This window comes from Sapajus apella, unplaced genomic scaffold (genome assembly GCF_009761245.1).
Source record: "Sapajus apella isolate SASKATOON/1434 unplaced genomic scaffold, GSC_monkey_1.0 scaffold2, whole genome shotgun sequence".
Taxonomy (NCBI): Eukaryota; Metazoa; Chordata; class Mammalia; order Primates; family Cebidae; genus Sapajus; species Sapajus apella.
The window spans coordinates 70,014,007-70,026,292 of NW_022436942.1; the positions used below are offsets into that span (position 1 = coordinate 70,014,007).

The 12,286-nt window shown below is 39.1% G+C and overlaps 1 protein-coding gene, 1 non-coding gene and 1 pseudogene across 11 annotated transcripts in view; 2 read left to right on the forward strand and 1 right to left on the reverse strand.

Annotated features, from left to right (window-relative positions):
* TMEM116 (transmembrane protein 116) overlaps nucleotides 1-12,286 on the reverse strand; it is an 88,917-nt gene that overhangs the window by 14,583 nt on the left and 62,048 nt on the right. The window lies entirely within an intron of this gene.
* LOC116527909 lies at nucleotides 296-357 on the forward strand. Its single transcript, XR_004258785.1, has one exon. It is a non-coding gene; the product is annotated as a U7 small nuclear RNA (small nuclear RNA).
* On the forward strand, nucleotides 10,312-10,977 carry LOC116524668 (annotated as a pseudogene). Its single transcript, XR_004257435.1, has one exon. The product of XR_004257435.1 is annotated as an activated RNA polymerase II transcriptional coactivator p15 pseudogene (transcript).

A 12,286-nucleotide genomic window follows, 5' to 3' on the forward strand; every position in this document is an offset into this window, starting at 1 on the left:
TAACTGAATTTCAATATTAACAACTTTTTTTCTTCAAAAGAAATTGCTGGCCAGGTGCAATGGCTCACACCTACAATCCCAATACTTTGGGAGGAGAAGGAGGGAAGAGCGCTTGAGGCCAGGAGTTTATGACCAGCCTGCAACATAGCAATAACTTGTCTCTACAAAAAAAATTTCTTTTTTTTTTAGCCAGGCATGATGGCACGCACCAGTAGTCCTCGCTACTTTGGAAGGCTGAAGCAGGAGAGACCAACCATTCTATGCTAAGGAAATAGATGCTTTAAGAAGCAACAGGTAGTGTTACATCTCTTTTAGAATTTGTCTACCAGGCATTTCAGTTTTTACTAGAAAGCCCCTCGCCCCCCCCACCCATTTTTAAATTTCTTAAAAAGAAGAAATATAGGCCAGTATGGTGGTTCACGCCTGTAATCTCAGCACTTCAGGAGGCCAAGCAGGCAGGTCACCTGAGGTCAGGAGGTTGAGACCAGCCTGGCCAACATGGCAAAACCCCGTCTCTACTAAAAATATAAAATTAGCTCGGCATGGTGGTGGGTGTCTGTAATCCCAGCTACACGGGAGGCTGAGGCAGGAGGAATCGCTTGAACCCAGGAGGTGGAGGTTGCAGTGAGCCGAGATCGCGCCACTGCACTCCAGCCTGGGTGACAGAGGAAGACTCCCTCTCAAAAAAAAAAAGAAAAGAAAAAGAAATATGTAATTTCATTTAAGCCCAGTAGAGGGAACCAGGATGTCATTACATCCAATACATTTTTTTCAACCCTCACACCAGATACATAAGCATTCTAAATTTGACCCTTCTTGAAATTTTCAGGTTTAAAATTTTGTAACAGCATAAGTGATATTGTTAAAAACCTTGAGACTAGGCCGGGTGTGGTGGCTCATGCCTGTAATCCAAGCACTTTGGAGGCCAAGGCGGGCGGATCACCTGAGGTCTGGAGTTCAAGACCAGCCTGACCAACATGGTGATACCCCGTCTTTAAAAAAAAAAAAAAACAAAAAAAAAAACCCTCGAGAATTTTAATTAATATTAACTTTCTTCAATAGCAAAGATAAATGATTAATTATGAATTTATCATCCTAACTACTTTGTATTATTTTGAGACACTCAGGATCTCATCTTTATTTTGCTAAAATCCCAGTGATACAAATATTCACTGAATGGCTACCTTGTATAAAGAAGACTCTGATAGGGAAGACAAATGAGAACCTTCTGCTTAATCGCATACAGATAGTCCCTAACTTTATGATTGTACAACTCACAATTTTTCAACTTTATTATGGTATAAAAGAGATATGCATTCAGTAGAAATGGTACTTCTTTAAGTACCCATATACCCATTCTGTTTTTCACTTTCAGCACAGTATTCAATAAATTACGTGAGATACTCAACATTTTATTATAAAATAGGCTTTGTGTTTTGTCCACCTGTAAGCTAATGTAAGTGCTCTGGGCAGTTTAAGTTAGGCTAGGAAATGCCATGATGTTTTAATTCCAAAATCTGTTTCTTTAACTTTTCAACCATCTACTAAACTGAAGCTTCATGTTTAGAATAATATTTTCTTCTAGTATAACTTGATTCTGTACTCTCGGATCTTCTTGATTTGTTGAAATTGTTCCATGCAACCAGACAATTTCACATGCTTTTACTTTTCCTAAAATCCATACATTCTCCTGCTTAAGGTACTTTTCTTGTTTACTTCTCCTATAAAACTGTGAACACTCTCATAACCTTGAATAGATACTCCTCCAGTATCTAATTAAAACCCATGTATGCCTAGTGTTTCATTACTGGAACGCTAAACCTGTAGGAGTTATATCCTACTGCTCAAGGTCATCACCAAGGACTGATTTTTCACACGTCTGCATTTCAAAAAATTGCAACCTCTGGCATAAATGGGTTAAAGTGAAGTGTCCTTTCATTAGATTTGACTACCAGGTCATCTAAATAAACTTTTCATTAAAAAAAAAATCACATTACAGGTTTTTCTTTACATTCTTGATAACTGGCCTAAAAAAACAAAGATTTTACATTTTATCAAAATAATTTCCTGTGTTTCATGTTGTTATACTGGGTTTTCAATTACTTTAGAGTGTTAAAAAATTTTACATCCACATAACTTTCTGTATTTGTTTTTTTTTTAAATTGTTTTATTGCATTTTAGGTTTTGGGGTACATGCGAAGAACATGCAAGACTGTTGCATAGGTACACACACGGCAGCGTGATTTGCTGCCTTCCTCCCCTTCACCTATATCTGGCATTTCTCCCCATGCTATCTCTCCCCAACTCCCCACCCCCCATTGTCCCTCCCCTATTCCCCCCCAACAGACCCCAGTGTGTGATGCTCCCCTCCCTGTGTCCATGTGTTCTTTTTGTTCAACACCTGCCTATGAGTGAGAACATGCAGTGTTTGATTTTCTGCTCTTGTGTCAGTTTGCTGAGAATGATGGTTTCCAGGTTCATCCATGTCCCTACAAAGGACACTAACTCATCGTTTTTGATGCCTGCATAACATTCCATGGCGTATATGTCCCACATTTTCCCTGTCCAGTCTATCATCGATGGGCATTTGGGCTGGTTCCAGGTCTTTTGCTATTGTAAACTGTGCTGCAATGAACATTTGTGTGCATGTGTCCTTATAGCAGAACGATTTATAATCCTTTGGATATATACCCAGTAATGGGATTGCTGGGTCAAATGGAATTTCTATTTCTAGGTCCTTGAGGAATCGCCACACTGTCTTCCACAATGGTTGAACTAATTTACACTCCCACCAATGTGTAAAAGTGTTCCTATTTCTCCACATCCTTTCCAGCATCTGTTTTCTCCAGATTTTTTAATGATCACCAATCTAACTGGTGTGAGATGGTATTTCAATGTAGTTTTGATTTGCATTTCTCTAATGACCACTGATGATGAGCATTTTTTCATATGTTTGTTGGCCTCATATGTCTTCTTTTGTAAAGTGTGTGTTCATATCCTTTGCCCACTTTTGAATGGGCTCGTTTGTTTTTTTCTTGTAAATCTGTTTTAGTTCTTTGTAAGTTCTGGATATCAGCCCTTTGTCAGATGGGTAGACCGCAAAAATTTTTCTCATTCTGTTCGTTGCTGATTCACTCTAATGACTGTTTCTTTTGCCGTGCAGAAGCTGTGGAGTTTGATTAGGTCCCATTTGTTTATTTTGGCTTTTGTTGCCAATGCTTTCGGTGTTTTGGTCACGAGGTCCTTGCCTATGCCTATGTCCTGAATGGTTTTGCCTAGATTTTCTTCTAGGGTTTTTATGGCGTTAGGTCTTATGTTTAAGTCTTTAATCCATCTGGAGTTAATTTTAATGTAAGGTGTCAGGAAGGGGTCCAATTTCTGCTTTCTGCACATGGCTAGCCAGTTTTCCCAACACCATTTATTAAACAGGGAATCCTTTCCCCATTGCTTGTTTTTGTCAGGTTTGTCAAAGATCGGATGGTTGTAGATAGATTGTGTCACCTCTGAGGTCTCTGTTCTGTTCCATTGGTCTATATCTCTGTTTTGGTACCAGTACCATGCCGTTTTGATTACTGCAGTCTTGTAGCACAGTTTGAAGTCTGGTAGTGTGATGCCTCCCACTTTGTTCTTTTTGCTTAGAATTGACTTGGCTATGCCAGCTCTCTTTTGGTTCCATATGAAGTTTAAGGTGGTTTTTTCCAGTTCTGTGAAGAAGGTCATTGGTAGCCTAATGGGGATAGCGTTGAATCTGTAAATTACTTTGGGCAGTATGGCCATTTTCACGATACTGATTCTTCTTAACCATGAATATGGAATGTTTCTCCAACTGTTTGTGTCCTCTCTTGTTTCGTTGAGCAGTGGCTTGTAGTTCTCCTTGAAGAGGTCCTTTACGCTCCTTGTTAGTTGTATTCCTAGGTATTTTATTCTCTTTGTAGCAATTGTGAATGGCAGTTTGTTCTTGATTTGGCTCTCTTTAAGTCTGTTGTTGGTGTATAGGAATGCCTGTGATTTTTGCACATTGATTTTGTATCCTGAGACTTTGCTGAAGTTGCTTATCAGTTTCAGGAGATTTTGGGCTGAGACGATGGGGTCTTCTAGATATACAATCATGTCATCTGCAAATAGAGACAATTTGACTTCCTCCTTTCCTATTTGAATACCCTTTATTTCTTTTTCTTGCCTAATTGCTCTGGCTAGAACTTCCAGTACTATATTGAATAGGAGTGGTGAGAGAGGGCATCCTTGTCTAGTGCCAGATTTCAAAGGGAAAACTTCCAATTTTTGCCCATTCAGTATGATATTGGCTGTTGGTTTGTCATAAATAGCTTTTATCATTTTGAGATACGTTCCGTCAATACCTAGTTTATTGAGGGTTTTTAGCATAAAGGGGTGTTGAATTTTGTCAGAGGCCTTCTCTGCATCAACTGAGATAATCATGTGGTTTCTGTCTTTGGTTCTGTTTATGTGGTGAATTATGTTTATAGACTTGCATATGTTGAACCAGTCTTGCATCTCTGGAATGAATCCTACTTGATCATGGTGGATAAGCTTTTTGATGTGCTGTTGCAATCAGCTTGCCAGTATTTTATTGAAGATTTTTGCATCTATGTTCATCATGGATATTGGCCTGAAGTTTTCTTTTCTGGCTGAGCGTCTGCCGGATTTTGGTATCAGGATGATGTTGGTCTCATAAAATGATTTGGGAAGGATTCCCTCTTTTTGGATTATTTGGAATAGTTTCAGAAGGAATGGTACCTCTTTGTATGTCTGGTAGAATTCAGCTGTAAACCCATCTGGACCTGAGCTTTTTTTGGGTGGTAGGCTCTTAATTGCTGCCTCAACTTCAGACCTTCTTATTGGTCTATTCAGGGTTTTGACTTCTTCCTCGTTTAGGCTTGGGAGGATGCAAGTGTCTAGGAATTTATCCATTTCTCCCAGGTTTACTAGTTTATGTGCATAGAGTTGTTTGTAATAATCTCTGATGATGGTTTAAATTTCTGTGGACTCTGTGGTGATATCCCCTTTATCGTTTTTTATTGCATCTATTTGATTATTCTCTCTTTTCTTTTTTATTAATCTGGCTAGTGGTCTGTCTATTTTGTTGATCTTTTCAAAAAACCAGCTCCTGGATTTATTGATTTTTTGAAGGGTTTTTTGTGTCTCTATCTCCTTCAGTTCTGCTCTGATCTTAGTTATTTCTTGCCTTCTGCTAGGTTTTGAGTTTTTTATCTTTCTCGTCTACCTCTTTCAATTTTGATGACAGGGTGTCAATTTTAGATCTCTCCCTGCTTCTCATGTGGGCATTTATTGCTATATATTTTCCTCTAGAGACTGCTTTAAATGTGTCCCAGAGATTCTGATATGTTGTGTCTTTGTTCTCGTTGGTTTCGAAGAACATCCTTATTTCTGTCTTCATTTCATTGTTTATCCAGTCAACATTCAAAAGCCAGTTGTTCGGTTTCCATGAAGCTGTGCAGTTCTGAGTTAGTTTCTGAATTCTGAGTTCTAACTTGATTGCACTGTGGTCTGAGAGACTGTCTGTTATGATTTCTGTTCTTTTGCATTTGCTGAGGAGTGATTTACTTCCAATTATGTGGTCAATTTTAGAGTAGGTGCGATGTGGTGCCGAGAATAATGTATATTCTGTGGATTTGGGGTGGAGAGTTCTGTAAATATGTATTAGGTTTGCTTGATCCAGGTCTGAGTTCAAGTCCTGGATATCCTTGTTAATTTTCTGTCTCATTGATCTGTCTAATATCGACAATGGGGTGTTAAAGTCTCCCACCATTATTATGTGGGAGTCTAAGTCTCTTTGTAAGTCATTAAGAACTTGCCTTATGTATCTGGGTGCTCCTGTATTAGGTGCATATATATTTAGGATTGTTAGCTCTTCTTGTTGCATTGATCCTTTTACCATTATGTAATGTCCTTCTTTGTCTCTTTTGATCTTTGTTGGTTTAAAGTCTATTTTATCAGAGACGAGAATTGCAACTGCTGCTTTTTTTTTGCTCTCCATTTGCTTGGTAAATCTTCCTCCATCCCTTTATTTTGAGCCTTTGTGTATCACTGCATGTGAGATGGGTTTCCTGGATATAGCACACCGACGGGTTTTGGCTTTTTATCCAATTTGCCAGTCTGTGTCTTTTGATTGGGAAATTTAGCCCATTTACATTTAGGGTTAATATTGTTATGTGTGAATTTGATCCTGCCATTTTGATACTAGCTGGCTGTTTTGCCCGTTAGTTGATGCAGTTTCTTCATTGTGTTGATGCTCTTTACGATTTGGTATGTTTTTGGAGTGGCTGGTACTGGTTGTTCCTTTCTGTGTTTACTGCCTCTTTCAGGAGCTCTTGTAAAGCAGGCCTGGTGGTGATGAAATCTCTGAGTACTTGCTTGTTTGCAAAGGATTTTATTTTTCCTTCACTTATGAAGCTTAGTTTGGCTGGATATGAAATTCTGGGTTGAAAGTTCTTTTCTTTAAGGATGTTGAATATTAGCCCCTACTCTATTCTGGCTTGTAGGGTTTCTGCTGAGAGATATGCTGTGAGTCTGATGGGCTTCCCTTTGTGGGTAACCCGACCTTTCTCTCTAGCTGCTCTTAGCATTTTCTCCTTCATTTCAACCCTGGTGAATCTCACGATTATGTGCCTTGGTGTTGCTCTTCTTGAGAAATACCTTTGTGGGGTTCTCTATATTTCCTGGACTTGAATATTGGCCTGCATTGCTGGGTTGGGGAGGTTTTCCGGGATGATATCCTGAAGACTATTTTCCAGCTTGGATTCATTCTCTCCGTCACATTCAGGTACACCTATCAAATGTAGATTAGGTCTTTTCACATAGTCCATATTTCTTGGAGACTTTGTTCATTCCTTTTTACTCTTTTTTCTCTAATCTTGCCTTCTCATTTTATTTCATTGAGTTGATCTTCAACCTCCGATATCCTTTCTTCTGCTTGGTCAATTCGGCTACTGAAACTTGTGCATGCTTTGCAAAGTTCTCATGTTGTGTTTTTCAGCTCCATCAATTCACTTATATTCCTCTCTAAGTTGTCCATTCTCGTCAGCATTTCACCAAATCTTTTCTCAAGGTTCTTAGTTTCTTTGCATTGGGTTAGAACATGTTCTTTTAGCTCACAGAAGTTTCTTATTACCCACCTTCTGAAGTCTGATTCTGTCATTTCATCACACTCGTTCTCCATCCAGCCTTGTTCCCTTGCTGGTGAGGAGTTATGATCCCTTGTAGGAGGAGAGGTGTTCTGGTTTCAGGTGCTTTCATTCTTTTTGCTCTGGTTTCTTCTCATCTTTGTGGATTTATCCACCTGTTGTCTTTGAAGTTGTTGACTTTCAGATTGGGTCTCTAAGTGGATGTCCAGTTTGTTGATGAGGAAGTTATTTCCTTCTGTTTCTTAGTTTTCCTTCTAACAGTCTGACCCCTCTGCTGTAGGACTGCTGAGGTCCACTCTAGGCCCTGCTTGCCTGGGGATCACCTGCAGCAGTTGCAGAACAGCAAGGGTTGCTGCCAGTTTCTTCTTCTGCTATCTTTGTCCCAGAAGGATACCCGCCAAATGTCAGTCTGAGCTCTCCTTTATGAGGTGACTCTTTTGATATATGGGGGTCAGGGAGCTGCTTGAGGAGACAGTCTGTCCTTTATAGGAGCTCAAGTGCAGAGCTGTGATCTCCATTGTTCATTTAGAGCTGCTGGGCCGGTACGTTTAAGTCTGCGGCAGCAGAACTCATATACCCCCCTTTTTTTTCCCCAGGTGCTCTGTCACAGGTAGTTAGGGCTTTATTTATGAGTTTCTGTTGTGCTGCTGCCTTTTTATCAGGGCTGCCCTGCCCAGCGAGGAGGTAGCCTAGTCACTGTCTGCCTGCAGAGGATTTGCTGAGCTGCTGTGGGCTCCGCCCAGCTGCTGTGTGAACTTCCCTGTAGTCCTGTTTATACGGGCGTAGTTAGAACTGCCTTGGCAAAGCCAGCCCACCTCTGTAATGGCGGACTCTCTCTGTAGTGGCAGGTTGCTTGGGCAACGGCAGGTTGCCTTGGCAACGGCGGGCTGCCTCAGCAAGGGCAGAGTAGTGGTGGAGTGCCTTGGCAATGGCAGACATCCCTCCCCCACAGAGCTGGACCTTCCCAGGTTCAGCTGTGCTTGCTGTGAAACTCTCAACCCAGGGCATTTCCAATTGCTGTTTTTTTGTGGGGTGGGATCAGCCGAGCCTGATCGCCTGACTCAGAGCCTTTTTTTTTGGTTGAACGGTTGACTCTCTCCCAGGTGTTCCAGTCGCCTGTTGAAAAGGTGCCGGGATCTGTGTGATTTCTTGTGTGGCGACCCACTGCGCAGGCTGAAACAGCAGCGCTGAGATTCGCTGCATTTTTTGCCCGGGAATCTCCTGGCCTGGCTCCGTTTCAGTCCCCTTTTTAATCCGATGAATGGGTGACTCTACCTTCACGAAGCTCCAATCGCCAGCTAAAATGGTGCCAGGCCCGTGTATTTTGTATGGAGAACCACTGCCCCAGGGCGCCAGCAAGGCAGCCACACCGGCCAAACCAGCCGTGCTGGCGGCCTGTGGGGCTCCTCCACCTGGGACTCTCCTGGTCTGTGAGCAATGAAAATCCGTCTGGAAACGCGATGTCCACTCGCCGTCTGTGCTTTCACTGGGAGCTGCAATCCTGAGCTGCTCCTAATCATCCATCTTGGTTCTACCCCCCTCCCCGGCCCGCCCCCATTTGTTTTTAAAGGCTTTTTTTTTTTTTTTTTGCTTTTAACGACTTTTGATGGTCACTCCAGTTAAATAAATGACTATTATTTCATAGTGGCATGTGATCCTGTTTTGAGCAAGTGTTTTAAACCTTTAAACATCTTTGACAGGCTTCCCCAGAATCAGACTCTAAATTAAGTCTTTTTTGACTTCAAACTAACTTTGGGATATTCCATTTGGCCTCAGAACTTCTCAAAAGTTTATAAAAGAGAAATATTAAAGGCTTACTTGAGATGTCAAATTCTATGGAAAACATTGTCAAATGGTAAGTGATGTTAGATCTACTTTCAGTTACTTTTATGGATATGTTACTGACACAAATGTTGCAAAATTGTACAAAACTCTTAAAAATCTGATAACTCCCTATCAGTCATAATTCTTATTACTATGTTATACCACAAAAATAACTACATTTCATTGTTAATTTCTGGTTATGGTAAACTTTCACCAGATTTTACATTAACCATGTAAAATGTTATTCTAAGGTTGTGTCATCCTCAGTTATTGGTTTGATTCTTCTCTAAAGGTATCTGCAATCAGATTCATAAAAGAGACTCTAACAAATACTCTTAAATACAAATTTCTAATAACTTCAATATTAATGGACTAAATACAAATTTTCCAAAACTCTAATACAAAAATTAATAAATCTGAAAAACTGTTAATCAAGATAAAACCAACAAATTAGTTTCATGAGATTAAAAAATATAAGTAATTTTTATGACTTTTATTTAAAGCTTTATTTGGAGTTCAAATATTTGGCTGGCTAAAATAAATAAATTTTCTAAAGCTTCATCCTTTTTTGTTTCCCGTTGGGACTCAGGAAAAAAAAAAAAGAACAGAACACTGTTGGTTCTTTACTTAAATGTTTTGTTTTCCAAATTTAAAAAACTGATTGGGCCAAAGATCACTCATCTGATTTGGGAGATCCAGCGTAGCCGGTAGAAGAAAAATACATCCTTTTCTCACAGGTTAATTTGCATATAACCACTGGGTTCAGCTAGAAGCCTTGAAACTTATATTCCTCCCTGCTCAGCCACCTTGCTGCCCTGTTGAGTGAGGGCTACAGTGCCCATGCAGGGAAGAAATAGTTCAAGTCTTCTCAGAAATGTAGGAGTTCTGAGTAAGGTGAGATGAGAAGATAGACTCACAGAATTTGAATAGGTTGTGGGGAAGAGGGTTGGGTATTCTAAACAAAGGACTGGAATAGGCAAAGGGGCAGAGACAGAAATAAGGATGTCTAGTTCCCCACAGGAACTCAGGGCTTCATGCAGTACCTATCAATAGTAGGTAGTCAGTAAATATTTTGATCAATAGTAGTAGTCAATAAATATTTTGATCAATAGTAGGTAGTCGGTAAATAATTTGTTAGATGGCTGAAAAATATTCAGACCACCTGCATACCTAGAACATCTCAAACTTGGTACATAAAACAAGTGGCACTGTCTTGGGGAATACCCAAAGCATCAAAACAAAAATGGCAACAATTTTACCAGATTTACTAGTAAGTAAACTAAAACTTAAAAAAATTTTAAACAGAGTTGTGAGCGAGCAAGCAGGGGAGTGTGCGACTGCCAGAGCCGAGCGGAGCGATGCCTAAATCAAAGGAACTTGTTTCTTCAAGCTCTTCTGGCAGTGATTCTGACAGTCAGGTTGACAAAAAGTTAAAGAGGAAAAAGCAAATTGCTCCAGAAAAACCTGTAAAGAAGCAAAAGACAGGTGAAACTTCGAGAGCTCTGTCATCTTCTAAACAGAGCAGCAGCGGCAGAGATATAACATGTTTCAGATTGGGAAAATGAGGTATGTTAGCATTCGAGATTTTAAAGGGAAAGTGCTAATTGATATTAGAGAATATTGGATGGATCCAGAAGGTGAAATGAAACCAGGAAGAAAAGGTATTTCTTTAAATCCAGAACAATGGAGCCAGCTGAAGGAACAGATTTCTGACATTGATGATGCAGTAAGAAAACTGTAAAATCCGAGCCATATAAAACCTGTACTGTTCTAGTTGTTTTAATCTGTCTTTTTACATTGGCTTTTGTTTTCTAAACGTTGTTCTCCAAGCTATTGTATGTTTGGATTGCAGAAGAATTTGTAAAATGAATACTTTTTTTTAATGTGCATTATTAAAAATGTTGAGTGAAGCTAATTGTCAGCTTTATTAAGGAGGATTGCTTTGTGTCCACCACCTAGTGTAAAATAAAATCAAGTAATACAATCTTAACTGTTGTGGCCTTTTTTGATCATAAGCGTTGGTACTTACTGTTTAAGGCCAAAGGTAACAGTTTTTATGGACCTTTATTTTCATCTCAGCTTTTACAATAAAAAGGATTTGTATTGCATTGAGTTTATAAACTTTTGGTTTGTGCAATCCATATTTGATCTGTTCTCTTCCAATCCACCCTGGTGATTTTTTTCACTCTTTATTTTGTTTACTTCATTTTCCTTTAATAACTTAATCTTTTCATATTGTTTTTACTTCACTCTTTATTTTCTTTGGGTATGTTATGCTTATCTGGAAAGTCAGTGAAACTGTCAAAATGTTGTCTCAATAATGTACTTATATGAGAACTACAATCACCAAATCTACTGTATTCAATATTAGCAGATCTAGTTTGATAAGCAACGTGGCTTGTGTGAAAACTGAGCAGGTGTTTGTCGTTACCCATAGTGTTCTGTGTAGTTATTGCTTAGTCTGCAGAAAATAATGACTTAGATGAGATGTCTGACTTGCTTTCACTTATTAAACATGTTCATGGGATGATGTCTGTAACATTAAATATTGTTAAACAAGACTAGGATTTAATAAAAATTGTGCAAGTTTAAAAAAAATTTTAAACAAATATAATCATACATGTATTTATTTAAATTGTATATATCATACATAATTATATGGGGGGGTCTTTGTAAACTGCAAAGTTTCAATAATTTTTTTTTAAAAAAATGGCTGGGCATGGTAGCTCACACCTGTAATCCCAATACTTTGGTAGGCCTAGCCAAGAGTATCACTTGAGGCTAGAAGTTGAAGACCAGCCTGGGTAACATAGAAAGATCTCATCTCTACAAAAAATAACTAAAATAAAATAAAATTAGCTGGGCATGGTGGTGCACACCTGCAGTTCCAGCTACTCAGAGCTACTCAGGAGGCTGAGGTGGGAGGGTTGCTTACGCCTAGGAGTTAGAGGCTGCAGTAAACTATGATTGTGCCACTGTACTCCAACCTGGGCAATAGGGTAAGGCCCTCTCTCAAAAAGAAAGAAACCAAAATATTTTTCCCTTAAGCTGTCTATAGTTTACACTAATTTGACAAAGTATATTTTTCTTTTTTCTTTTTTTTTTATTTTTTCTAGACTGCTCAGCAGGAGATAAAGTATATTTTTATAAGCAAAAGTAAAATCGTTTACTTATTCTCCCTACTTGATCCCTTCAAAGTTAAAAAACTATCCATAAGTATTCTTATAACAATATACTTGATTCCCTAAGTTCAATAAAAATATGCTCTTTTTATAGTGGAATACAATTTAAAACATTGC